Source organism: Prionailurus viverrinus, chromosome A1 (assembly GCF_022837055.1).
Source record: "Prionailurus viverrinus isolate Anna chromosome A1, UM_Priviv_1.0, whole genome shotgun sequence".
NCBI classification, from domain to species: domain Eukaryota; kingdom Metazoa; phylum Chordata; class Mammalia; order Carnivora; family Felidae; genus Prionailurus; species Prionailurus viverrinus.
Genome location: NC_062561.1, coordinates 211,230,300 through 211,256,527, shown reverse-complemented (window position 1 = coordinate 211,256,527; position 26,228 = coordinate 211,230,300). Strand labels below are relative to the sequence as shown.

Genomic DNA, 26,228 nt, shown 5'->3' with positions numbered 1-26,228 from the left:
AGATGTGCCTATTCTGGATATTTCATATAAATGAAATCATACAATATGTGGTCTTTTGTGTCTGGGTTCTTTCACTTAACATAATGTTTTCAAGTTTCACCCATATTATCATATATATCAGTATTGTGTTCCGGTTGTGGTTGTTGTTGTTGTTTTGCTTTTGTTTGTTTGTGTGTGTGTGTGTGTGTGTGTGTGTGGTTTTTGTGTGTGTTTGTTTTTAATGGCAATAGCTTTTATCTAATCTCCCTGGCTCTTCCTCCTCCACTCTATTCTCTACAATACAATGGAGGTGGCATTTCTCAAATACATCTCTTTTTTCCCTCTTCTATCAGTTTCTTTTTTTTTTTTCCTTTTTAGTTCTCCTGGAAATTATCCACTGAAGGATAAATACATCATCTAGTTGTGCCTGTCAAATGAAGAAAGAAGATACTCTTTGAGTATTACAATCCTCAGCTTTTAATGAGGGAGGAATTCATTTATGCAAACATGCACACAGTAAATGCGTGCCGCTTCTATTTGTGAGCACATCTGGCTCAGAAATAGAAGAATCTAGTAGTCAGAACCACCTGCAAATCCCACAAACACAAAAAAGACAAACCACACCAATTCTCTTTACATCTGGTCTAACTGAACTTGAAAAAGGATGCCTGTTATCATATTGTGTATTCTCATTCCAGAATGTCTCTCTTTCATTCAATTCATAGGGGACTCTGTGGGTGGGAGTTGCGAGCATGGATGTCAGCATTGATTAACCCACCGCTGTATATTTTATAGTGAGAAAAAGATGAAGAGCAGCTTGGGTGAGAAGTAAATACATGTGGAATATCTGTATATATAAATGAAAATAAAGGGATTTAAAAGAATATATAGCAAGTGATTAATAGGACTGGAATGCCTTAGTAAGGCATACACATGTGGCAGATAAATTTAGGGATCTGCTCCTTCAGAGAAGTTTCTGGAAGTCCAATAGATGGAACATCTCAGAATATCTTCTCAAAAAACTGAAAGAGGTGCCACACTTTGCACCCCTTCCCACCAAGAAAAAGGCACAGTGCTTGATGGATCTCCTGGGATTTAGAAACAGCATATACCACATTTCAGTGCATGGTTCCTGCCCATTCACTAAGTGACCCTTAACGCAACCTGTTCTACATGGAACAGAGAGAAACAAAAAGTTCTTCAGCTGGCCTAGGCTAACATGTGTCCCTTACAACAATATATTCAACGAAGTTTGAAATGTCAGTGGCAGATCTGAGAAGCTGCATTCAAAGCATCACTGTCCAGTCTCCTAGGGTTTCCTAAGAAAGCCATGCTCTCCTTAAAAATAACTATTTTTCTTCTGACGGGATGCCTGGATGGCTTAGTCTATTAAGCATCCAACTCTTGGTTTCTGCTTAGGTCATGATCTCACAGTTCGTGGGATCAAGCCCCGTGTAGGGCTCCGTGCTAACAGTGCAGAGTCTGCTTGGGTTTCTCTCTCTCTCTCTCTCTCTCTCTGCCCCTCCCCAACTCTCTCTCTTTCTCTCTCTCTCTCTCTCTCTGACACACACACACACACACACACACACACTGTCTCTCTCTCTCTCTCTCAGAATAAATGAATAAAAACTGGGGCACCTGGGTGGCTCAGTCGGTTGAGCATCCGACTTTGGCTCAGGTCATGATCTCATGGTTCATGGGTTCGAGCCCCGTATTGGGCTCTGTGCTGACAGCTTGCTGAGAGCCCAGAGCCTGCTTCAGATTCTGCGTCTCCTTCTCTCTCTGCCCCTCCCCCCACTCTCACTTTGTCTCTCTCTCTCTGTCTCCCAAAAATAAATAAATGTTAAAAAATTAAAAACAAAATAAGAATAAAAACTTAAAAAAGTAACTATTTTCCTTTTGAGAAACAGTTTTTGGCTTGCTACTGTGCCCTACTAGAGACTTAATATCTACCTGTATTAGTTTCCGCTGTAACAAATTACTGCAAATTTGGCTGTAATAGGCTAAATAAGGACCAACCAAAGATATCAAGTCCTAATTCTGGAACCCATAAATGTTCTTATAGGGGAAAAAGGGTCTTTGCAGATGTGATTAAGTTCAACGTGACATGTGTGATTATGTGATAATCACACGTAAGAGAGAGATAGAGGGCAGTTTGAGGACAGAAGAGGAAAAGACACACAGAGAGAAGACAACGTGAGGACAAAGACAGAGATTGGAGGGATGTGGCCACAAACTTAAGGAATGCCAGAAGCCACCAGAAGCTAGAAGAAACAAGGAAGGAATTCTGCCCTAGAACCTTCAGAGGGAGTGCAGCGCCCCCTCCCCCGCCCCCCCCCCCCCAATACCTTGATTGTAACCCTCTGATACTGATTCGAGACTTCTGGCCTCCAGAATTGTGAAAGAATATATTCCTGCTGTTTTAAGCCACAAGGTTTGTGGTAATTTGTTATAGCAGCTACGGGAAACTAATATAGTGGCCTAAAACAATGTAAATTTATTCTCTTTACAGTCCTGGAGGTCAGAAGTCTCAAATCAGTTTCACTGAACTGAAGTCAAGGCTTTGTTAGGACTTGTTCCTGCCAGGAGCTCTGAGGAGAGAATCTATTTCCTTGAATTTTTTGGCTTCTAGTGACTGTGGCCCTTGACTTCTGGCCCCTTCCTCCTCCTTCTCAGGGCATCACTCCAATCTCTGCTTCCATCCTCACATCCCCCTTTCCCCTGACTCTGCCTCAGATTCCGCTTACATTCTTCTTATAGGGAACGTGATTACATTGGATCCACTCAGATAATCTTGGGTAATCATCTCAAGATTCTAACCACATATGCAAAGTTGCTTTTGCCATATAAAGCAACATTCATGGGTTCTGGAGATTAGGATGTGGATGTACTGGGGAGCCATTATTTAGCTTACCACACTATGGAACCATTGGATTTTAAGTGACTATGCAACCTGATCTTCCCGTCATGCACTGAGGTGTTATCTGATCCAGTAAACACTAAAGCTGTGTGCAACTATACTCCATCCTCAAGGAAAAAGATTAGGCTCAAGCAGGTTCTAAAGACATTAGAATTTTTCAGGGCACCTGGGTGGCTCAGTCAGTTAAGCGTCCAACTTTGGCTCAGGTCATGATCTAATGGTTCATGGGTTGGAGCCCCGTGTCGGGCTCTGTGCTGACAGCTCTGAGCCTAGAGTCTGCTTTAAATTCTGTGTCTCCCTTTATCTCTGCCCCTCCCCTGCTAGTGCTCTGTTTCTCCCCTCTCAAAAATAAACATTAAATGAATAAATAAATAAATAACATTTTTCACAAACATGTAGCTTACATCCTTAGTATTCCTACTCCTGATGCACTGTCCTATCCCCTTCTTCTCATCCATTGCCTAGGGAATAAGAAAAATTAAAGAAGGGTTTTCAGGTCATTCTGCGTAACATGTTGGCACCTTCCGTAAATGGATTGCCTCAGCATTACAGGGCTACTCACATTGGCTATATGAAGGACAATAAGGCAGACACATTCGGTGACAAGAACTTTAAGCAGTGTATGTGTTTATCCTCTGTTTGGAAATATACACACCCAGAAATATAGATCAATATCAATCCATGTGTAAGGGCTACCAATTTGGGTATACAGTGAGGATCTTGGAAGGAACAAGAATGAAAATTGGTGATAAGGAAGTCTACAGAAGAAGTATATGATTGTGGGGCAGACTCTTATTTTCCACAGATGACCATACCAGTATATCTCATCCCACATGCACTCCTTATAACATGACACTGACATTCTCCCACTGAGAGATGAGATCTGTGATCCCTCTCCTTGAGTCTGGCAGGTCTATGACTATGGCAGAAGCAATATCATGTGACTTCTAAGGCTGTCATAAAAAGCAATACAGCTTCTTTTACTCTTCTTGGGATGTTTACCTTTGGAACCCAGTAACCACGCTGTGAGTAAACTAAGCACCCACATGGAAAAGCCACATGTAGATGTTTCAGCCCAATCCCAGCCAAAGACCTAGCCAATCACAGCATCAACTTCCAGATATGTGAGTGACCAAACCTTTAGAATAATCCAGCCTCGGCCTTCAAGTCAGTCCTAGTGACACTAAGTAGAGCAGAGATGTATTATCCCTGCAAGATTTGCCTAAATAGATTCAGAAGCAAAATAGATGTTTTCTTCAGCCATTAAGTTTGGGATGATTTGTTAAACAGCAATAGATGACAAACAGATAATCTCTCAGAATTGGCCTAAAGTGTGAAACTATTTGTGCCCTTGCGAATGCTAATCAGAAGTCAACCACTGCTGATGAAGCACTTAAAAACCTGGAGGACAGGTAGAACTGTTCATGGATGTTAGTCAGACTCTTTCCCCAGTCACCCAGTACTTGCTCAATAGGCACCCATGATGGGAGGGATGGACTTTCCCTCACCAAGGCTGATCTGGCTACTTCCACTGCAGAGCAACTTAATCGGCCAACCACAAAAACCAGCAATGAGCCCATGATACAGTCCCATAAACTAGTACCTAGTGACAGGTTGACCACAATGGAAACCTTCCATCATAGAGAAGCAGAGATGGTCCTAATGGAATAGAAATGTATTCTGGATATGTATTATCTTTCCTATTTGTCCTATTTCTGCCAGTACTACTATTCGTAGACTTACTAAATGCCTTATTCACTCAATTACTGACCAAAGAGCTAAATGTACAGAAAAAAAAAATGGTATGGGATGAATCGATGCCTATGGCAAACAACGATCTTACCATGTATCCCCACACGCAGAAGCAATCAGTCTTGTAAAACAGTAGAACAACTTATTGAAGTAGACACTGACGATGTCACCTGGGAAATAATACTGTGTTAGGTTGGAATGCTTTCCTACAGGATGTGATACAGGCTCTAGTCAAAAAATCAATAAGGGACCAACATGTAATAATAGGGGCAGATTTATGCTCTCATCTGTCACATCGACAACGGAAGGAGAAAGTATTTGAAAAAAACAGTTTTGAAGACACTAGACATCAGGCAATGAAGAATAGTGATCCCTGAGGAACAAGAAACAAATGACGTGAACCCTGCAATTACCTTCACTTACTGGCTTGAGAGAGTTTCTAGGCTGTAGTGCAGGGAGGAAAAACCCAGGTGGAACTAGATGGACTTCCTGAGTTAAGGAGAATGAACTGAAAGTCTAGAGAGACCAAAATGACAGAATTCACATGACAATACCAAAGAAGAGAGAGCTGCGCATATACAGGACCTCAGAGATCCACAAAGGTTATTCCTTCAGTATTCAGGAGAATAATGATCATCCTGTGTGCGTGAGGAAAATTATCTTAGGCACAGGAAAGAATTAGGAAAAAAAAAAAAAACAGTGCCTGGCATCCAAACTGGGTCTGGAGTGGTGCCTACCAACTAGATTGGAAAACCTCATCATCCACAGGACATTGGGTAGAGTACTTGGAAGGTTTTTGCCTCAGTAGTGAGAAATAATTAGCCCTAGACTAAGCATGGCTTAAATCCTAAAAGCAAGACTCAAAAGAATCAAAATGTGTTCAAGTAACTTACCTGCGTTGAAGAACAAAGCTCAAGAATATTTATAGAAATACAAAAATATCCAACACCCAAGGTATGCCTTCCTGCACTACAGAAGCTAGAAAGCTATAAACAACATTCCTGAGATGTATTTCCATGAGACTTGAAAGGCAGAAGTAAAGCAGAGACATTTTTTTTCCCCTGAAGCTTTGGTTGATTCTAAAGATACACGCACTGGTTTTATTCTGGAGCCACATCCCCCTATCCAGGTAGGAGCTTTGTGGGTATTGCAGCAGTGGCAATAGTAGCAGAGGCTTCCTGATTCATTTGGGAGAGCCCATTGAAATCAGCAGTTTCAGGGGGGGGTTTCTTGATTTTTCACTTTCTTAATAGCCTCAGAAGTGGCAGCTCCTCTTATAGGTGAAAATAGCGGTGTGATTCTGCAAATATGGCTGAAATACCATTTCTCCAGTCCTTTCAGCTCCTTATATTATACCTCCTTTAGATTAAAACAGCTGGAATTAATTGCATCTTGAAAATAAATCCTAGTATAGGAATTTGTATTCGTTATCTGTTGCTGTGTAACAAATCCCCTCCTCCCCAATTTAGTGGCTTAAAATAACAAATATTAATTGTCTCATAGTTTCTGTGGGCCAGGAATTCAGGAGAAGATTTACTTGGTGCTTCTCACTCAGAGCCTCTTAGGTGGTTGCAAGTCAAGATATCAGCTAGGGCTGCAATCATCTGAAGACATGACTGGGGTGGGAGAATCCACTTCCAAGATGGCTTACTGACAAGGTCATTGACAAGATGCTTCAGATCCTAACTTGCTATTAGCAGGAGGCCTCACTTCCTCACTGTGTGGGTCTCTCTACAGAGCTGCCTGGTTGTCCTTAAAACATAACAGTTGGCTTTCCCCAATGGAAGCAATCCAAGAGAGAGAAAAAAGAGGAAGGTGCAGTGCCCTTTATGACCCTGTCTCCTAAGTTGCATGCTATCACTTCTGCTTTATTCTGTTTGTTAAAAGTGAACCCCTAAGTCCAGCCCACACTCCAGGAGAGGAAATTTAGACTCCACTTCTTGAAGGTACGTGTGTCAAAGAATTTGTAGACATATTTTAAACATATTTTCTATACAGACATGAAAGTATATTATTTTGCATATTTTCTAGGCAGTTTGTATGTAATATCTAACATTTATAAAATACCTCTCATCATTAGTAATAATTCCAGCAACCCCAAATCAGGCTATCTCATCTCTTTTGGCAACTGGTCACATTTCTTCAGTCTTTCTTCTATCACCCCAATTTTTCTTCTTCAAAGACAAAATTTCATGAAGGTTAATTTGCCTCTCCTTACTCAAGCTAATGTAAAGATAAGATTTGTTCCCCATAGTCACTATGGATACCATGATTTTTCATACTAAATAATTACCAATAACCACAGACCTATCTTATATATGAGTAAAAAATAAAATGCTACAATTGTTTCAAGGCAGGAGTCCCCAAGAATAACTAAAATATAGGTATATCACTTTAAAAGTGTCAGTGTAGGGGTTACCTGGCTGGCTCAGTCAGAAGAGCATGTGACTTTGATCTCAGGGGTATGAGTTTGAGCCCCACATTGGGTGTAGAGATTACTAAAAAAATAAGTCTAAAAAATAAATAAATAAAAAGTGTCAGGGTAAGGGAGTAAGAAGGGCTTGAATTATCTTACTGAATTCATTGAAGAAGTGAATCCGAATATTTAAGAATAATTTCAATTCATTACATATTTTTTAAAGAAGCAATCGAATTATTTTTAAAGGGTTCCCATTGGGGGTGCCTGGGTGGCTCAGTCGGTTAAGTGTCTGATTTCAGCTCAGGTCATGATCTCACGATTTGCGAGTTCAAGTCCCACATCAGGCTCTGCGCTGGTGTTGTGGAGCTTCCTTGGGATTCTCTCTCCCTCTCTCTCTCTCTGCTCCTTCCTCCCTTGTGCACATGCGCTCTCTCTCTCTCTCTCAAATAAATAAACTTTAAAAATTCTTTTAAATAAAAATAAAGGGTTCCCACTGAAAAAAAGAAGCATGCCCTTTTTTGAACAGAAACCATCCTCATGCAACAGTAACCTTTAGCAAGATATTTCAGAAGTGTTTTGACAATGCAAAAGAAAAGTTCCTAATGAAGCTATAGTTATGTCACAAAAATTATGAAATTGCATTATCCATTCAAATCTACTTTAATGTCCCAAGCCCTAACTTTGAAATTTAAACATTTGAAATGGTATGTGTGTATGTATATGCCCTAAATCCTACCAGCAAAAGTGACCTAGCACTTAGCACAGTGTGGCAACAATAGTTATAGATGTAGAGTGAGTGCCCACTAAATTTCCTTGTATTAATTGATGGATTTATGTAGCTAATGAGTGAGATCTAGCCACCTCAAGAAGAGTGGTATCAGCCTGGCTGGCAATCACTTCAAAATTCATTAACCTTCCAGCTCATTTCACTTGACTTGACTGGTTTTCTTTTATGCCCTAGATGTGTGAGCCCGTAACAATTTCCAAAACTAATATGCAGGATATACCGTAAGACGTAGCCCACATCCCCACCCCAGCCTGCCTAATAAATGGAAATACTAAAGCATGACAGATAATAGTGAATGAAGTAGGGATGCTGAATTCTAAAGATAAATCCCTGGCACAGGTATCATCAATTCTTATTACTGATTGTCTTTTTGCAATACTTCATGCGGGTCGGCCTGTACCTGGTTGGCTTCTTGTCAAGCTATTCTTGACTCTTCTTTAACTACATATATGTAGTTTCCATCTCAAAAGCTAAGATAAATTGTGCTATAATGTAAAGCATTGCATGAGACACGAGTGCATTTGACATGGTTTTAATGATAAAACTGACCTCAACAGATTTATAGGGACAACAGATGGCACCCACTATTGAAGGGTGAGGATAAACAAACTTATGTAGACTAGAAAGTGCAAAGCATTTCAGCACTTGAATAGCCTTTGATCCTGAGAATGCTACCAACTGTGAAGGGAGGTATATTAAAACACAGTATGTAGGCACACACCTGTTAATTTCAGAGAATGCAATAGCCTTGACTTACATAAGCCACCCATCAAGAAAGGGAACACCCAAGAAATGAGTCATGGGCCTTTTCTTGACTCTTTGGCTGTATTGGTCAAGTGTGTTGTTTAACACACACACACACACACACACACACACACACCAATAATAAAAAGTAGTCATTTGCTTTTTCACAAAAGACTATTGTCAGGACATAGATATGAAATTTGAGGAATCTCTAGCAATCATACTATGAATGCCATCAATACCTGGAGAAAATATGATGACCATGCCCACAATGTTCTCTCCAAATGACTTCTACAATCTAGTCTTCCCAGTAGGATGAGGCAAAATGATGCACTTGACCCTAACTATAAGGAGGCTTGGGAATAGTCTAGTCTCCAAGAAGAGTTGTGACAGCAATTCTTCTGGTAGCATTAGATAATGACTAGTCCTACAGTCCTCTAATTGTATGTTTAGCTCCTCGGAAAATGAAAAATATGTTTTTAGATCTGACAAGCTTAATAAAGGATGTCTGTAAATCAGATTGGAATGTTTAGTTCACACATGAAATACATATGTTGATTTATTCAAAAACTCTTTACATACCTACAATTGTGCCAGTCATTCTGCTAGGTGATAGGGGCAGAAAGTGGAATAAAAAGATGGATAAGACTGAATTCCTCCCTGCATAGGAATTTACAATCATATAAGGGGAAAACAAGGGAAGAAAAAATGGGGGGAAAGTTCACATTGTCCTCCCTGTCACTCTTCAATATATATATATTTTATATTTTGTATTTTATTATCATTATTTTAAGTTTATTTATTTATTTTGGGAGAGAGAGAGAGAGAGAGAGAGAGAGTGCAGGGGAAGGGCAAGAGAGAGGGAAAAAGAGACAATCCCAAGCGGGTTCCACACTGTCAATGCAGAACCTGACTTGGGGCTCGAAACCACAAACCGCAAGATCATGACCTGAGCCGAAGTCAAGAGTCGTTTGGTTAACTGACTGAGCCACCCAGCTGCCTCTTATTATTTTTTTTTATTTTAGAGAGAGAGACAGAGAGACAGAGAGAGACACAGAGACAGAGAGAGAATTACAAGCAGGCTCCATGCTCAGCATGGAGCTGGATGCAGGGCTGGATCCCACAATCCTAGGATGACGATTCTAGCCAAAATCAAGAATCAGACGTTCAACCCACTGAGTCACCCAGTCGCCCCTGTATATTTTTATTTTTATTTTTATTTTTATGTTTATTTTTATTTTTATTTTTGTTTTCATTTTTATCAAATACATATGGTTGATTCTTTGAACAAGTAGTTCTTCAAGGTTTTCCTTTTCACTTTCCATTTAATAAAGGCAAATGAGTCATTCTTCCAGAAGGCTCATGGAAAAGGCAGCACAGATTTCTGGGTTTTTTTTTAAGTTTTTATTTTAATTCCAGTATAGTTGACATACAGTGTTATATTGGTTTCAGGTGTAAAATATAGTGGTTTAACAATTTTATACAGTGCTCAGCGCTCACCATGATAAGTGCACTCTTCATCCCCTTCACCTGTACACCCATCCCCCACCCACCTCCCCTCCCCAAACCATCCGTTTGTTCTCTGTAGTTAAGAGTCTGCTTCTTGGTTCCTCTCTCTCTCTCTCTTTTTCCCTTGCTCATTTTTGTTTCTTACATTCCACATATGAGTGCAATCATATGGTATTTGTCTTTCTGACTTACACTCTCTTACACTTACACTCTCTAGCTCCATCCATGTTGTTACAAATGGCAAGACTTCATTCCTTTTTATGGCTGAATAATATTCTATTATGTATATATTACATATATCCCTATATATAATATATAATATATTCCAATATATATAATACAATCTATTCATATATAATATATGTAATATATTCCTATATAATATATTCCAAAATATATAATATGTATTATATATATTACAATATATTTACAATATTCCAATATGTATAATATAAAATACATATATATTTATCTATCTATAGATATATAGATATATATCACATCTTCTTCATTTATTCATCTATCAGTGGACACTCGGGCTGCTTCCATAATTTGATATTGTAAATAATGCCGCAATAAACATAGGAGTGCATGTGTTCCTTTGAATTAGAGTTTTTGTATTTTGGGGGTGAATACCCAGTAGTGCAATTACTGGATGATAGGCTAATTCTATTTTTAACTTTCTGAGGAACCTCCATACTGTTTTCCACAGTGGCTGTGCATTCCCACCAACAGGAGACAGCACAGATTTCTAAAATAGGGTTGGTATGGAAAGACATGTTCTGTTTATAGACTCCTGAATAGGAGGGTTTGCTTGGGAATACCATCTGGTCTAGATTTCACTAATAGAAAGAAGAAAGAAACATTAATTTGCACCATACCAAACAGCAGAATCTTTTTTTGTTTTCTCGACATCATCTGGAAGGCACTGATAATCACACAGGTGGAAAATCCCCATGTGATAATCAAGAATTGGCTGCAAATGTATCGACATGTTCCCATAGATGACTGTGATTTTTCCTGATTCTCCTGACTCACCTAAAAGGATCATAATTCAGAAAATAAATTAAGGGTCAATCTTAATGGTCTAAGTGGGAAACTTGTTTTGGATGTCTGCATTGATAATGTGCCCTCTGTCAGTAGTAAAAGTATTAGTATTTTTAAGTATTAGAACTATGCACATATCTTGAGAAGATGATTTGTAAGTGTACATATTTCAATGTTTATAGTATATATAAAGATGCTATTACAGTTATTCATTTTATTTTTCCCCTAGCTTTATTGGTATACTTGACGAATAATTGATTTTATTTAAATCAAATGCATTCCATCAACCTGCCTTCTTCACAACAAATACTGTTCTGTACATTTTGCAAACATCAATCCATTGTATTGTTCTAACAACTCTTTGAATTAGGTATACTTAGGCCTAATTTATTACTCAAAATCTCAGGTTCTGCCTTCTGGGATACGATATAAGATTAGAACTTCTTTAAAGACTTCTATCCTACTTCACCTAACAGAATGATCCAAAACTTTACTAGCAACCACCAAACAAGAAAAGGGGTTTAAGCTAGTGCTACAAACCTTAACATCAGGTGTTCAAAGAAAGAAAGAGAAGATTCTGGAGTTGAGCAGAGAAGTGGCTTAGCTCCTAACACCACCTCCACCACCCAGACATTGTAATGAATTTGAAGAATTCTCACTAATCTCAAGTCTCGAGAAAAGCAAACGGATAACCACCCTGTCTTTCTCTCTCCTCTTCCTCCTTGTTCTTCTTCCTCTTCTTCGTCCTTCTTTTCACAAAGCAGTAATGGAGAGGCACCTGGGTGGCTCAGTCAGTTGAGCATCTGACGCTTGATCTCAGCTCGGGTCATGATCCCAGGATCATGGGATCCAACCCAGTGTTGGGCTCTGTGCTGAGTGTGGACCCTGCTTGGCATTCTCTCTTTCTCTTCCTCTGCCATTCTCCCTTGCTCACGTCCACTCTCCCTCTCTAAAATAAAAAATTTTTTAATGTTTTTTTAAAAAAAGCAGTAATGGAAATTGGCAAAGAAAAAGACAGAATGCTCAAACCCAAAGAAAACCTAATTCAAGGAACAGAAGGAAACTCCCTGAACTTGCAACACTGTATAAAAACTGAATAAGAATATAAACTAAAGAAACCAAGAAATGAATCAAGAAACCAAGAAAGATCAAAATAAAATAAAAAGAGGGCTTGTGAATCGAAGGGAAAACTTTTTTTAATGTTTATTTATTTTTGAGAGAGAGAGAGCAAGCACAAGGTGGGGGTGGGGCAGAGAGAGAGAGAGAGGGAAACATAGAATCTGAAGCAGGTTCCAGGCTCTGAGCTATCAGCACAGAGCCAGATGCAGGGCTCGAACCCACAAACTGTTGAGATCATGACCTGAGCCGAAGTCAGATGCTTAACCAACCGAACCACCCAGGTGCCCCAAAGGGAAAACTGAAGACTAAAATAATATCATTAAAACGCAAATAAATATATAAAAAAAAGAATAGTGTCTACTAAAAATTTGAATTGCTGAAATAGAGGAAAACCCTGAGATAATTACAATATATATTGATGAAAATGAAAAGAAGTGGACACAGAAACTGAGATGGAAAATAAAAACAATCAAATATAAGGATAATTGTTGTCTCTTATTTAGAGAACCAATATAGAATCCATGAAAATACGCCACTCAGATCTCCTACCTTGGGGAGTGTGACTTTCAATATTTTTCCTTCTACGATAAATGTAGACAAAAGCATGGTTATATTTGTTTTGCCTGTGACCTTGTTGTCATCAATATAAATTAAATATGTTCATACGAATTCCAATTAATGAAGATTTGTGAAATATCTTTAGTGCTCATTACAACTTCAAAATTATGGTAGTTATTAGTCCCATCACTAGATCTGATTGTTTAATGTGTAATAAAGAAGGACATATATTTCTATATCACAAAATTTTTAAAATATTTTGATTATTGAATATGTTGGACTCCTTTGCCATCCTATGTGTTATACTTTTAAGCTTCTTAAAAATTTTTTTTTACTATTTTTGAGAGAGAGAGACAGAGGGTGAGCAGGGGATGGGGGAGGGGCAGAGAGAGAAGGAGACACAGAACTCTGAGATCATGACCTGAGCTGAAGCCGGATGCTTAACCTACTGAGCCACCCAGACACCCCTACTTTAAGCTTTCTTAAACAGTTATTTATTTTTGACAGAGAGTGAGAGAGCAGGGGAGGGACAGAGAGAGAGGGAGACAGAGGATCTAACAGGAGAGAGCCTGATGCCGGGCTTGAAATGTGAGATCACGACCTGAGCCAAAGTCGGATGTTTAACCAACTGGGCTACCCAGGTGCCCCTGGACTTTAGGCTTTCTAAAAAACATTTTTCTGAAAAGGGGTCCATAGTCTTCAGCAAACTACCAAAGGGGTCTACGACACAAAAAGTACTCCTACAGTCATATCCCAGAAGCCTGCAGCCCCTACAACATCACATAACACATGGAAAGGATCCATGTAAGTGAAGGATCCTGAAACTGAATCTTCATTAGTTTTACAATAAATTGGTCACTGGTGTAGCTGAATCAGCCATTTTCAACCAAAGGATTAAAACCTGAGTGTCGAGGCACCTGAGTGGCTGTCGGTTGAGCATCTGACTCTTGATTTTGGCTCAGGTCATGATCTTGCAGTTTGTGGGATCGAGCCCCGAGCTGGGCTCTGCACTGATGTTGCGGAGCCTGCCTGGGATTCTCTCTCTCTCTCCTTCTCTCTCTCTCTCCCCCTCTCTCTCTGCCCTTCCTGCATGCTTTCTCTCTCTCTGCCCTTCCTGCATGCTTTCTCTCTCTAAATAAATAAATTAAAAAACTAAAAAACAAAAAACTAATTAGAAAAAACACTCTCGTGTGATAATGTCAGAGTAACAAGATAGTGCTCCTGAAACCATGGCAAAGTCATGCTGTCACTAAAATGCCTCTGCAGACTTCTTTGCGAGAGAGAAATAATCTGTCTTGCTTAAGCTACTGTAATTTGGTGTCTCTTTTGTACAGCAATCCAATCTGTTGCCTAACTGACATATTACATTTGCAAATATGACTCCCAAGAGATAAAATTATTCCCCACAACTGGCAATAAAAAGGCAGACGAAGAAGAAGACAGGAGGAGCAGAGTTTGGGGCCATAAAGGACCTTACCAACAATAGCAACCCAAAATGTGACTCAACCCACAGAATAATAAATGTGACTCAACCCACAGAATAATAAATGGTAGAACTGGGCAGAGTTATATATTCAGTATTAGTTATTTTCCTTCACAGTATCTAATCTCCTAAAAATATCTAATGTCTTACAAATACAAATATTCAAGTGAAAACTTTTTCATGTTAACAATGTCCGGTGAAAAGCATTCCTAAATTTTTTAACTTTTTCCACCAAAAGAGAAATGAAGAAGGTTCCCAATATATGTTTAGCTGTGTAACAAAAGTAACACCACGATCTCTTTCTCTAAATTCTCCAAAATCTTCATTTTATAGTGATGCTTTAAAAGAGGAAACAACTTCAGGGCACCTGGGTGGCTCAGTCGGTTGGGCGTCTGACTTTGGCTCAGGTCATGATCTCACAGTTTGAGAGTTCGAGCCCCGCGTCAGGGTCAGTGCTGACAGCTCAGAGCCTGGAGCCTGCTTTGGATCCTGTGCCTCCCTCTCTCTGCCCCTTCCCTGCTCATGCTCTGTCTCTCTCTATCTTTCAATAATGAATAAACGTTAAAAAAATTTTTTTTAATAAAAATAAATAAATAAAAAGAGAGGAAACAACTTCATAGAAAATCAGGTGTTTTTAGATGAAAAATCAGGGCCTGAACTGATACATTGCCTAAACTTGTTTGATAATTGCCTTTGGAATTTGAACTCTAGGTATTCCCTCCCTTTAATGAAAAAGCAATATACACATCAAGTTGACTTTGTACTTGTGCTTTGACCCTTGTTAATGTTGCCTGTGAGTATTAATTTCAAATTATGTGGCTTATCCATTAAAGTTCTCAACTCATAAGAAATAAATGCCTACATTTTGGGAAGCTATGCATCAGAGATGGTTTCTCAAAGAGGAATTAACTTAAAAAAAAAAAACACACACTGCTTTTCCCCAAAATACTAACTTTCCAAATGGATTATTTTTCCCCCAATAGCTGTCAAGGAACATATGCGGAGTGTTCAAGTTTGCAAACAGCCCCACAGTGTTTACTTGCCTAAAAATGAAGATCCCAAGAATCACACAAAGAAGGCATGGTGGTCCTTCTGCCTGAAATGTATCTACAGTCTTCTCGGCTTGGAAATCTCCTCCTAATCTCTCAGTGCCTGTTAGTTCATGCGCCTTCAATGGCACCAGCTAGAATTAGCAGCTTTGTCTTCTGTTTCCATAGCATGTAAGTTAGGTCCCTATGTTAGCACTTGCTACCTACTACTTGACTCTGATTACATGGCTGTCTCCTCAACCAGATTATGAGTTCCTCAAGGTTCGGGCCAGAGTTGTCAGTTCTCTCAGTGATGCAGAGATAAAATGGGTGTGGAATCAATAAGACAGAAACCAGGGAGAACAAAGTTTGACAGGGAAAGTGGGAGGCAGAGTCCAGAGTAACTCCTCAAGCCAACTTGCACCCGCAGTGGCTTTTTCCTTCCAATGTATTCAGTTTTAATGCAGAAGATGAAATGAGTAGGGCTCATGGCCAAAGAACTTTACTCACTGTAGTAAAATAATTTTCTTATAAGAAAATCAAGGTAATTTAAGGTTTACCTCCAACTGTGCGTTTAACTGAGGCTGACTCATCACACATTGTATAACCAGCACAAGTGCTCAAAAGTGAAAGCTAGGTCCCAAGTCTTCTCTTCTAGCAATTGCCTTCCACCATTTTGCTTTGCTTTTCCCACATTTGTTCTTTGTTCACACTACCTGCCCTATACCCATCTCAGTTTATCACACCAGAACTTCCTGACTTTTTCTGCTAGAAATCACTGGGAGGGACTTTGAGTCCATTTTCAGGCTTCATAATGCAGCTTTAAGGCTTCAGGGTTGTAGTTGGGGTTGGAGATGGAAGAAAGAACCCTCAGGCAAAGACTCAGGCACTGGCAACTGGAAGTTCAGGAAAGCACACTGAATTTTACAGGGACACGTTTAGGACACTGACAGCATGTACTACACATTGTCTACTATGGGTTCAACTAATACCTTTTTTTTTTTTGTATAGGAGGAAATGCAGCCATTTTATGCTAGTTCCTTATTCAGACTATTACAGAGATGATAATGGGATAAACAACAGTCTTGGCCCTACCCCATATTATTCTGATCCTAAAATGAGCCAGAGGGTGGAGGGGTAGCCAGAGTATACCTATATTTCTTGTCTTTAGGATTACCGTCTTTATAAATTTGATTACTCTAGGTACCTCACATTAATTGATTCATACAGTTTTTGTCCTTTTGTGACTGGCTTACTTCACTTAACATAATGCCTTCAAGGTTCGTTCATGTTGCAGCATGTATCAGAATTTCCTTCCTTTTTAAGGCTGAATGTATATACTACAGTTTATTCATCTGTTGATGGGCATATAGGCTGCTTCCACCTCCTGGATTGTAAATAATGCTACTATAAACATGGGTGTATAAATATCTCTTCAAGTCAGCTTTCAAGTCTTTTGAGTACGTACCTAAAAGTGGAATTGATGGATCACAATTCTATTTTTAATTTTTTGATGAACTGCCATACAGTTTTCTATAGCAGTTGCACCATTTTATGTGCCCACCACAGTTCAAAGGTGTTTCGATATTTCCGTATCCTTGCCCACATTCATATTTCTGTTTGTTTTTCTGTAGTAGCCATCCTAATGAATGTGAGGTGGTATAGTTATCCTAAACAGAAAAGGAAGTTGATCATTAAAAACTGTTTGAGGCAGTGGAGCAGCAAACTCTAAACTGGTCTTCCAGAATGATTCCGGGAACACCATAAACCAATTCACGAGGGGAGCTATTACATTTGTCACAATCACAAGAGAGGGAATCAAAAGGCTGTTATTGGAACTACTGAGTTCAATAATAAACTACTGCTATTGTGGTATCAGTTAACTATGCCTACAATAATGATGCTTAACAAACAACCACAAATTTTCATTACCCTTATGACAGTAGGTATTTATTTAGCCCATGAGCTAGCTTGTGGTTGGCTGATGCAGGCTGTGCTTGTTAGGGGCAGCTTGATTGAGGCAGCTCTGTGCCATGTGTCTCTCATCCACCTCCTGGGACCAATGGGCTTATGGAGCATGTTCATTTCATGGTGCTGTCAGAAGAATGAGTGGAACATAAAGAAAAAGTGCCAAAACTAAAAGACAGATGTCAACAACAATGGAACGCAAGGCAATAAATATTAGTACAGCACATTAACAAATGGGCTTGTGTAATCAGGTAAAACCCACTATAGCACATGCAAATATTATGTCCAGAAAATACTCTTTATTTTAAAAGAAACAACTTCCAAGCTTTGCACAATGGCAGTATCGTAGCCAATGAGTTTCATCCAAGGCACGATTATTGCTAATTTAAAAGAAACAACTTCCAAATTCCAGATACTGGTGAAGTTGATCAATATCTTTTTTTTTTTAATGTTTGTTCATTTATTTATTTGGGGGGGAGGGGAAGAGAGAGAGAATCCCAAGCAGGCTCCACATTGTCAGCACAGAGCCGGACGCTAGACTCAATCTTATGACCTTGAGATCAGGACATGAGCCAATATCAAGAGTTGGACTCTCAAAGAACTGAATCACCCAAGCGCCCCGATTAAGATCTTCTAAAACTTTGTAACAGGGACTCTCCTCTGCATCACATTCCACATTTCCATTTCTGTCCTTCTTCTTTTTTTTATTTTTATTTTTTTATTCTTTAGGCAGGCTCTGTGTGCCCAAGGCAGGACTCAAACTCACGACCCTGAGATCAAGACCTGAGCTGAGATCAAGAGTCAGTGCTCAATTGATTGAGCCACCCAGGAGCCCCCCCATCCCTTCTTGTACAGTGACATTTTCACATTGACGTCATAAAACAGATTCCAGCCTATTTTAGAATATACCCATTTGATCAATACAGGAATGTTCATTTCAATAGCAAGATTCTTTTAGGCAGGGAATGAACGACAGCAGGAACACCTCATAGTAAGACAAAACAACACCCAAAAACCCTGTTGTGTCTGGTACTGAAGATCTAGTAGGTGCTCTGAGATTCAACATTTTATCTTCAAGAAACTACAAATAGGATGGTTTCCAGAGAGAGTCCCTTTGTTACTGAATTTTCTTCCTGACCCAATTTTGCAGAAACCTGGTGGCATGACCTTCAGAGCATGGGAGAAACATGCTGCTTATAAATCTGGTTTTTAATATATTTTAATGTAATGATTACTGCTCTTTTGTGAATGTTAAAATTATGTTCTTTTAAATCAGACTTTAGGGAACACCAACATTATTAGTTTTCTATATAGAGTAAGGGCTATAACATTCCAACTATATTTAACTTAAAAACAATTTGCCTCTAGACATAATGGTAAACTCTGTTAGTTAAAACAAGCAGAGCAGTCAACCAGATATTCTAGAGTCTCATCTCTCTCATCCATGAACTTTTGCTCATGTTGTTCATCCTCAGCAGAATTCCATATAAATGTCTCTTTGCCCAACCACAAGCTAAATATTTTTAAAAGCAGCTCAAAGTCTGCAGAAGTGTGTGTGTGTGTGTGTGTGTGTGTGCATATGTGTGTATGTGTACATGGATGGATGCATGATCAAGCACTCAAAAACACAGATATCCAAAGAAGCTAGCCCCATTGAAGGTAACTTTATGGAAAACATTTAAAGAATTTCATGAAATGTGAGGGTGGGAATACCAGACCTATACAAAACTAGCACTGGGGAATTGAAAGTTACCTGGAACCAAGGCTATACTCTCTACTTCTTAGGAGCCATGTGACCTACTCTTTGGTCCTCTTTCTCCACCAGAATCTTTTACTCACCAGAACATAGTCATGAACTTCATGGCTTGGCTTCTCAGCTTCAGCGACCACTGCTGGCTAAAATGTCCCTCTGTGTACCTTAGTTCCAGGCTCTGAGAGAGGGATTGTGATTAGGTCAACACTGTGACCTGTGATGAGCCCTCTTTGGGCCCTCTAGAATAATCAATTAGATCCAAGAAGACATATCACAAACATAGTCACACAGGCATCATGGGCAAGATGGGGAAAGACACATACATATAGTGTGCCCTCTGTGTATATATGGTTATTACTTGTAAGGCACATTATAGCTTCACAGTGTTACATTTTAAAATTTACCCTTTGTCTTCGTCAAAATTCAACCAGAAAACAGAAAACATATTTACATTTTTATAATAGAGGGAATTTAACAACTAATAGAGGGAAAATTGATAACACAGATTATAGGAGAGCTGACAGTAACAAAATGGGAGACAGTGAGGCAATCCAGAGATTTGTAAGAGCAGAGAGCTACAAGCACCCAAGGCCTGAGAGACAAAAGGAAGAGGAACTGGTGCTACTGGGGTCCACGATCAGACTTCCCCAACAGCAGCTAGAAGCTAGAAGCTAGAATCAGGCTAAATACAGGGAGTTGAGGTCATGCAAGAGGCTGGAGATGCTGCTGAGGTAGAGAGAAGGAGAGACATATTCTGGCCTTTCCCTCCCTCCCACTTTTTAGTCTTCTCCTGTATCTGCCATTGGCCTGACCCTCCTGACATGGAAACCTGCTCCATTAGACAGCTTGGGCTGCCGTAAGAAAATACCATAGACTGGGTGGCTTAAACAGCAGAAATGTATTTATCAGAGTTCTGGGAGCTGGAAAGTCCAGGCTCAAGGTGCTAGCATGGTGAGTTTCTGGTGAGGATTCTCTTTCTGGCTTACAGAAGGCTGTGTTCTTGCTGTGTCCTCACAGAGAGGAGAGGAAGAGGGAGAGACAGGGAGGGAGAGGGAGGGGAGAGAGGGAGGGAGGGGGAGAAGGAGTAGAAAGGGAGAGATTTCTTCCTCTTTTTATAAGGCTACAGCCCTCTTGGATTAGGGCCCCACGCTTAAGCCCTCATTTAACCTTAATTATCTCCCAAGGAACCTCTCTGTAGATGCGGTCATCTTGGGGGTTGAGGAGCTTCAATGTATGAATCTGGCAGGACAGTTTAGGGCAGAGCACTTGGGAAATGCAGCTTCTTGCCACCCCTACTGGACTGTGATACAGAAAAGACAAGAAACAGATCTGAGAATATTCTTTCCAGTACTGCAAGATACATACCATCACTCCTACTTTACAAATTAAGAACAGACAAGTTCAATAAACTTGTTCGAAGTCACAAATCAGTAAATGACAGCAGAAGATTCTAATCTGGGTCTTCTAGTTCTGAATCCATCCAATAATAACTTCCATTGAGCCCTCAACATATATTTCAACTAATCTGAGCTCACCTTTCTCTGAATTTTTATACCACTTTTATTCTTTGCAATTCATCAGAGGTTATTATCTTGTTTTCCTCCCATCATTCCTGTGAGGAATATTCCATTATGCTACATCTCTCCAAATGAGCCAGAAGTACCTTAAAATCAGGGATCACATAGCTCTTCAAACAGTGCCCATCCCCTTGTCTAGGCACACGGTAGGTGCTGAATCGCTGAGTGATTTTTCTCCCACAACATTTGCTACAGTACTGTTGAGGAAGATCCTATTATTTCATGTTAATAATTTCATATTAATAAAATCTTTCATCCAGTTTCCAAAATGCCACAGTTCTCTGCTCACGAGGAAAAATCTGTGACTCAAGGAAATCGTCTGTATAAAGATTGTTTATTCGTTTAGATGCAATCCCATACAATGGCCTATTGGTGTGAATCAGGATCTTTAAACATTTCCAATTTCCCTCTTAACTGAGTTACCCGTCAAGGTTATCTTTTATCTTCTCCATTATTCATCCTTATTGTGAAACCGCCATCCTCTTTTGTCATGACTGTCCTGCAAATATCCGGCTTGGTCACTATTGATCAGCAGTATGTCGTACCACCCTTTGCAGATAAAACCTACAGAAAAATCACACATTTCCTTGCAAAAGCTCTTGAGGAAAAATGATAGAGATTTCTTTGATTGTCACCATCTGCGTGGTGCACTATGCAATGTATTTTGAAATCACTCGGGATATTATAAGCAGAGTGAGACATAAAACAAGACTAAATTTTATAGTAGTTGCCTCAAACTATCAAAACCACGTTACCTTTCAGTTGACTTTGCCTGAGTAATGGAAGTGGTCACAAGTAGTAAACAATTTTTCCTTCAGATGTCTACCCCCTCAGTCACCAGCACTTCTTTCCCCACATTACTTCTTCTGGCATGGCCCCATAAACTCTTCACTTCTTCGAGAACTCCAGGGCTACAGCCTCACCACGTTCTCCCCATCCGCTACCACAAACAAACCCCACTCCTTCCTACCCTGACTGCTTTCCTTGTCCCAAAAGTTCTTTTCCTGCATCTTTATTCAAGCTGCTGAACATTCTTGGAGAAAATAACATAATCCAGCTAAATGATTTCTGTGCTTTTGCCTTTTGAGGGGGACGAGGGGGGGGGCAGAGGTTGTTTTGTCTTTGGCTTTTGTTCTTGTTTTCAGGAGGATGAGGGCTGTACCTTCTCGTAAGTTTTAGGGAAGGTTGATGGTTCCTGTCTAACCCAAACCACACTTAATATTAAAATTTCTTTCATTAAAAAATTTAACTTACACCTGCAGTTTAAAAATTCAAGCAACATGAAAAGATACAGAGGACAAAATAAGTCGCCCTCCAGCTCCTCCAAACTCCAATAGGTGCCCAGGTTTTCCTCCCTAGGAGGTTTTCATTTTTCTCTGCCTCCTTTGCAGAATCGTATCATACTAGTCAAGATAGGCTGGGTTATGCTGTGGTAGCAAATTTAACCCAGTATCTCAGTAGCTAGATTTTTGGTTTTGTACCAAACTACATGTTTAAGCTACATCACCTTGTGGTGCTGCCATCCTAGCATTTGGCTTCCAGGAGGAGAGAGCTGGAAGGTTACACAGGAGCTTTTCTCTCCTGTTGGGCTCACACTGGCCAGAGCTAATCACATGGTCCACTTAACCGCAAAGAGCAATCTTCTGTGTGCCCAGGAAGCAGAAGAGAAGCAGCTTGTGGCAAGCACTAATAATCTCTATCGCATAAGTACTTACAATGTGCTTTTTACACAAATAGGAGCACATACTAGATACGCTTTTCTACACTTTGGCTTTGCTTTGTTTTTTTCACTTACAACATATGTCACATGTGATAGTTTCCTATGTTTGGCCATACTGTCATTTCTTTGCCTAGTATGTAGTTTGTCATCTTTTTTTCACTGCAAACAGTAGCTTTAATCACTATCCAGTTAAGAGTTACATTAATAATAACTGGCATGCATAGAGACCTCACTATATGCAAGGCACTATCCAAAGCCTAGCGCATGGTTTAATTTATTTAACACTGTCAGCATCCCTATGTGAGACATGACATAGTTCACAGGTGCCTCATGCACAGTGGCAGAACCTGGCCTTACACCCAGGCAGTTGACCCTAGAGCCTATCAAATTCACATACGTGTTTGCATCTATAAGCACAAATTTCTGTAGTATAAATTTCTGTAAGTGAAATTTGTGGATCATAAACTGTTTACATTTTAAATTCTGCCAGGTATTTCCAGAAGTACTAGATACTTTTTGTAGACCCTTTCAATTCCACCCTGTTCTGAGGTAATCCATTCCATACTGGCTTCTACAAGCTTCTTGCAGATGCAATCTGACAGCACCTTTTCTTGGCATTCTCCACACTCATGCATGGAAAACCCAGAACCACAGGGAGGTTTAAGGACTTTGCCCTTGACCAATGACAGCCAACTGATAAATGCTTCTCTCTTTTTTTTCCCCAGGTGGAAACTTCTGTGACACATTTCCTACAACTCCTCAGATTTCACAGAACTCAGTGGCAGTCTTCTAAAGCAGCGACCCACTGGGTAGCACATTTTTGCACTGGCCTTCCTTCTTCTCTTTTGGCTCTCCTGTCCCTCCCTCTTGCTCCCTGAGATCACTTCCAAATACAATATCTGCTGCAATGCACTTGTCTCAACCCTGCTTTCTTTTTCATTTAGTGTAGTAAATGCAGTGGCTCACCCCCCCCCCCCCCCCCAGAGCTCCCCTCTCTCTTCCTCTCTGCTGCCACTGGGAGAGTTGACTGCTGGTGTTCACAGCTGAGTACCTTTCACAGTGTTGCCCTGACCAGAGGGAGCTGCTTCACCCATGCTGGCAACCCTTCCCACAGCCTAACAATTGACTGGTAGATTTGGGGGCAAAACAGCCTTGCATCGATCTGAGACATCTCTGAAGGTCAAACTCAGCTTCAGAGATTTCCATGGGATTTGCCAAACCCTTCTACTTCTCCCTCTGCTCACTCCTGCCCTCCTCACTCCCTTACTTGTGGTGTTCTCGAGAACCATACCAGTAAACCCTCTGCATTTCAATATCTACCTCAGAGTATATTTCCCAGCAAACACAATCTAAGATATTAAACCCAGACCACTGATACCAGGAGTAGTCATAGAAGACAGGTGCTTAGGATGGGATTTGGCAACTGGATCGATCAGAGACAGCGGTAAGACCTCACTGCAATTCCTGAGACTCTCAGTTGTGAAAGATTGAGGTGAAGTGTGGGTGAAGCGAAGTGTTGAATATGCAGTAAGGATGATACTTAATGGTGGTAATGTTAATTATAATGATTGTGGTCATAGCCTGAAATGTTTTTATTTGAAAGGTTTTTTAGGGACTTCTCTATTCTCGAATTCTTTAACTATTGTTGGAGGCACTAGACATTGCATTTTCTCTGGACTGTGGTATTACTTCTGATTCACTATGTTGGCTGAGGGATGGGGTGGGGGGAACAGTTTCAGAGGCGTATAGAATGACTGGTCTATCAGCACAGCAACTGACACAACTGTCCCCTCTAATGAAGGGACCCATCTTATGGCATATGCGGTATGTCAGTGGGCACATGAGCACTAGATTCATTAGTTTTAGCACATACCTCTTTACTCCAAAGCATCTAGCTTATTAGATGGTTAAATAAACTTTTATAGGCTCGAGTAACTCTCCAATTCAAGGCCAATATTTTGGGAAGGGGGGTGGGGGAGAGCACAGTGCCTGAAATGTAGTGAAAGCTTTAAATCAGAGCTCTATAAATAGTGCTATGTCCCCTGTGGTTGGAATACATAGATCCAGAAAACAAGAAGTGAGATTAATCTCTTTCACTACCATGATCAGTGACATATTTTCAGATTCTGTGCTTTCCTTCTCTGAAACTCTACATTTTGTCAGATTAGATTCTCATTCTCAAGAGAACACTTCTGCTGGAGAACACAGTAAGAATTTCACTGAGCTAGAAATTCTGATTACCAACCAGTCTCTCTGGGCTCCCCATGCCAGTGGGCTAGCAGTCAAAGAAAGAGGTTACTCTACTGTTAGAGAAAATAAACCCTGATTACCAGGAGAAGATAGGCAGGATAATGTTTGGGATTCATGAGGGCATCTCTTGGTGTTACCTAGAAATAGTTATGAACAGGTGATTGCAGCAGCCATAGTCCTCAGTGGGTGATCATGACTCCAACCTCTCGGAGTGAAGGCCTGAGTCACCTGCATCCCCTAACCCAGTCAAGCAAACTGAGCTAGCTGAAGATCTACAAATGGCCAATAAAACATAGAAAGATGCTCAACATCACTAATCATTAGAGAGATTCAAATCAAAGCCACAGTGAGAGAATTCTCACCCATTAGGATGACTATTTAAAAAAATGGAAAATAACAAGTGTTGGCACAGGATATGGAGAAATTTGAACCCTATGCCTTGCTGATAGGAATTTAAAATTGTGCAGCCACTGTGAAAACAGTGTGGTGGTTTCTCAAAAATTAAACACAGAATTACCATATGACCTCACAATTCTATTCCCAGATATATAAACAAAAGAAAGTAGAAACTTGGGGGCACCTGGGTGACTTAGTCAGTTAGGCATCTGACTCTGGATCTCAGCTCGGGTCTTGAGCTCAGGGATGTGATTTCAAGCCCCACATTTAGTTCCATGCTGGGTGTGAAACCTACTTAAAATTTTTTTTAAAGTAGGGACTTGAACAGATACACCAATGTTAATAGTAGCATTGTTCACAATAGCTGAAATGTGGAAAAACTCACATGTTCATTAACAGATAGATGAATAAACACAAGTGTGTGTGTGTGTGTGTGTGTGTGTGTGTGTGTGTTATAATGGAATATTATTTAGCCCTAAAAAGGAATGAAATTTTAATACATGCTACATCATGGATGAACCTACAAAGGATTATGCTATGTGAAATAAGCCAGACACAAAAGGACAAATATTATATGATTTCACTTACATGAGGTACTTAGAATAAGCAGGTCCATAGAGACAGAAAGGATAATAGAGGTTATCAGAAGCTAAGAACAGGGGGAAATGGGGACTTATCATTTCAATGATATGAAGCTTCTGTTTGGGATGATAAAAAAAAGTTCTGGAAATAGAAAAGCAGTAATGGGTGCACAACATTGTGAATATACTTAATGCCACCAAATTTGCACTTCAAAATAATTACAATGGTGACTTTTATGTTATGTATGTTTTACCACAATAAAAAACACCAAAAAAAAAGTTTTAAAAAGGAATACATGTAGATAAAAATTCCAGTATACTGATGCTTTATCTATTTGTTATCAAGGATGCAACTAGATAGAAATTTAGAAAAAACAAAAACAATTTACTGTTTTCCATTTTTGTTCAAAATTGAATGTCATAGTCTTCTAGAATATCAGTTGGAATATAGATAAAAGGATTCCACTTACCTTGTTTATCTCTTCATGTGAACACACTCTGTGCTATTAAAATAAGCAATTGTACAGTTAAAGTAGGAAGAGATAGAAACATTAGTCACTGAACCAGTGTGTATTTTATTACTCACTAATCCAGCTATGGAAATTGTACATGCCAAATAAATATTTATTTTACCAGTT

At 39.7% G+C, this 26,228-nt stretch overlaps 1 long non-coding RNA gene and 1 other non-coding gene across 3 annotated transcripts in view; both read left to right on the top strand.

The window, feature by feature from the left end:
• The window catches only part of LOC125168327 (uncharacterized), a 56,237-nt gene that overhangs the window by 18,432 nt on the left and 11,577 nt on the right, over nucleotides 1–26,228 (top strand). The window contains exons 2-4 of one of the 2 annotated variants that reach the window (XR_007153087.1): nucleotides 15,301–15,537; nucleotides 23,089–23,172; nucleotides 23,689–23,807. This is a non-coding gene — a long non-coding RNA (uncharacterized LOC125168327). The remainder of the gene's footprint in view (nucleotides 1–15,300; nucleotides 15,538–23,088; nucleotides 23,173–23,688; nucleotides 23,808–26,228) is intronic. The other variant, XR_007153088.1, reaches the window with a different exon arrangement.
• LOC125146852 (U4 spliceosomal RNA) lies at nucleotides 17,637–17,773 on the top strand. The gene has a single exon (XR_007144906.1). It is a non-coding gene; the product is annotated as a U4 spliceosomal RNA (small nuclear RNA).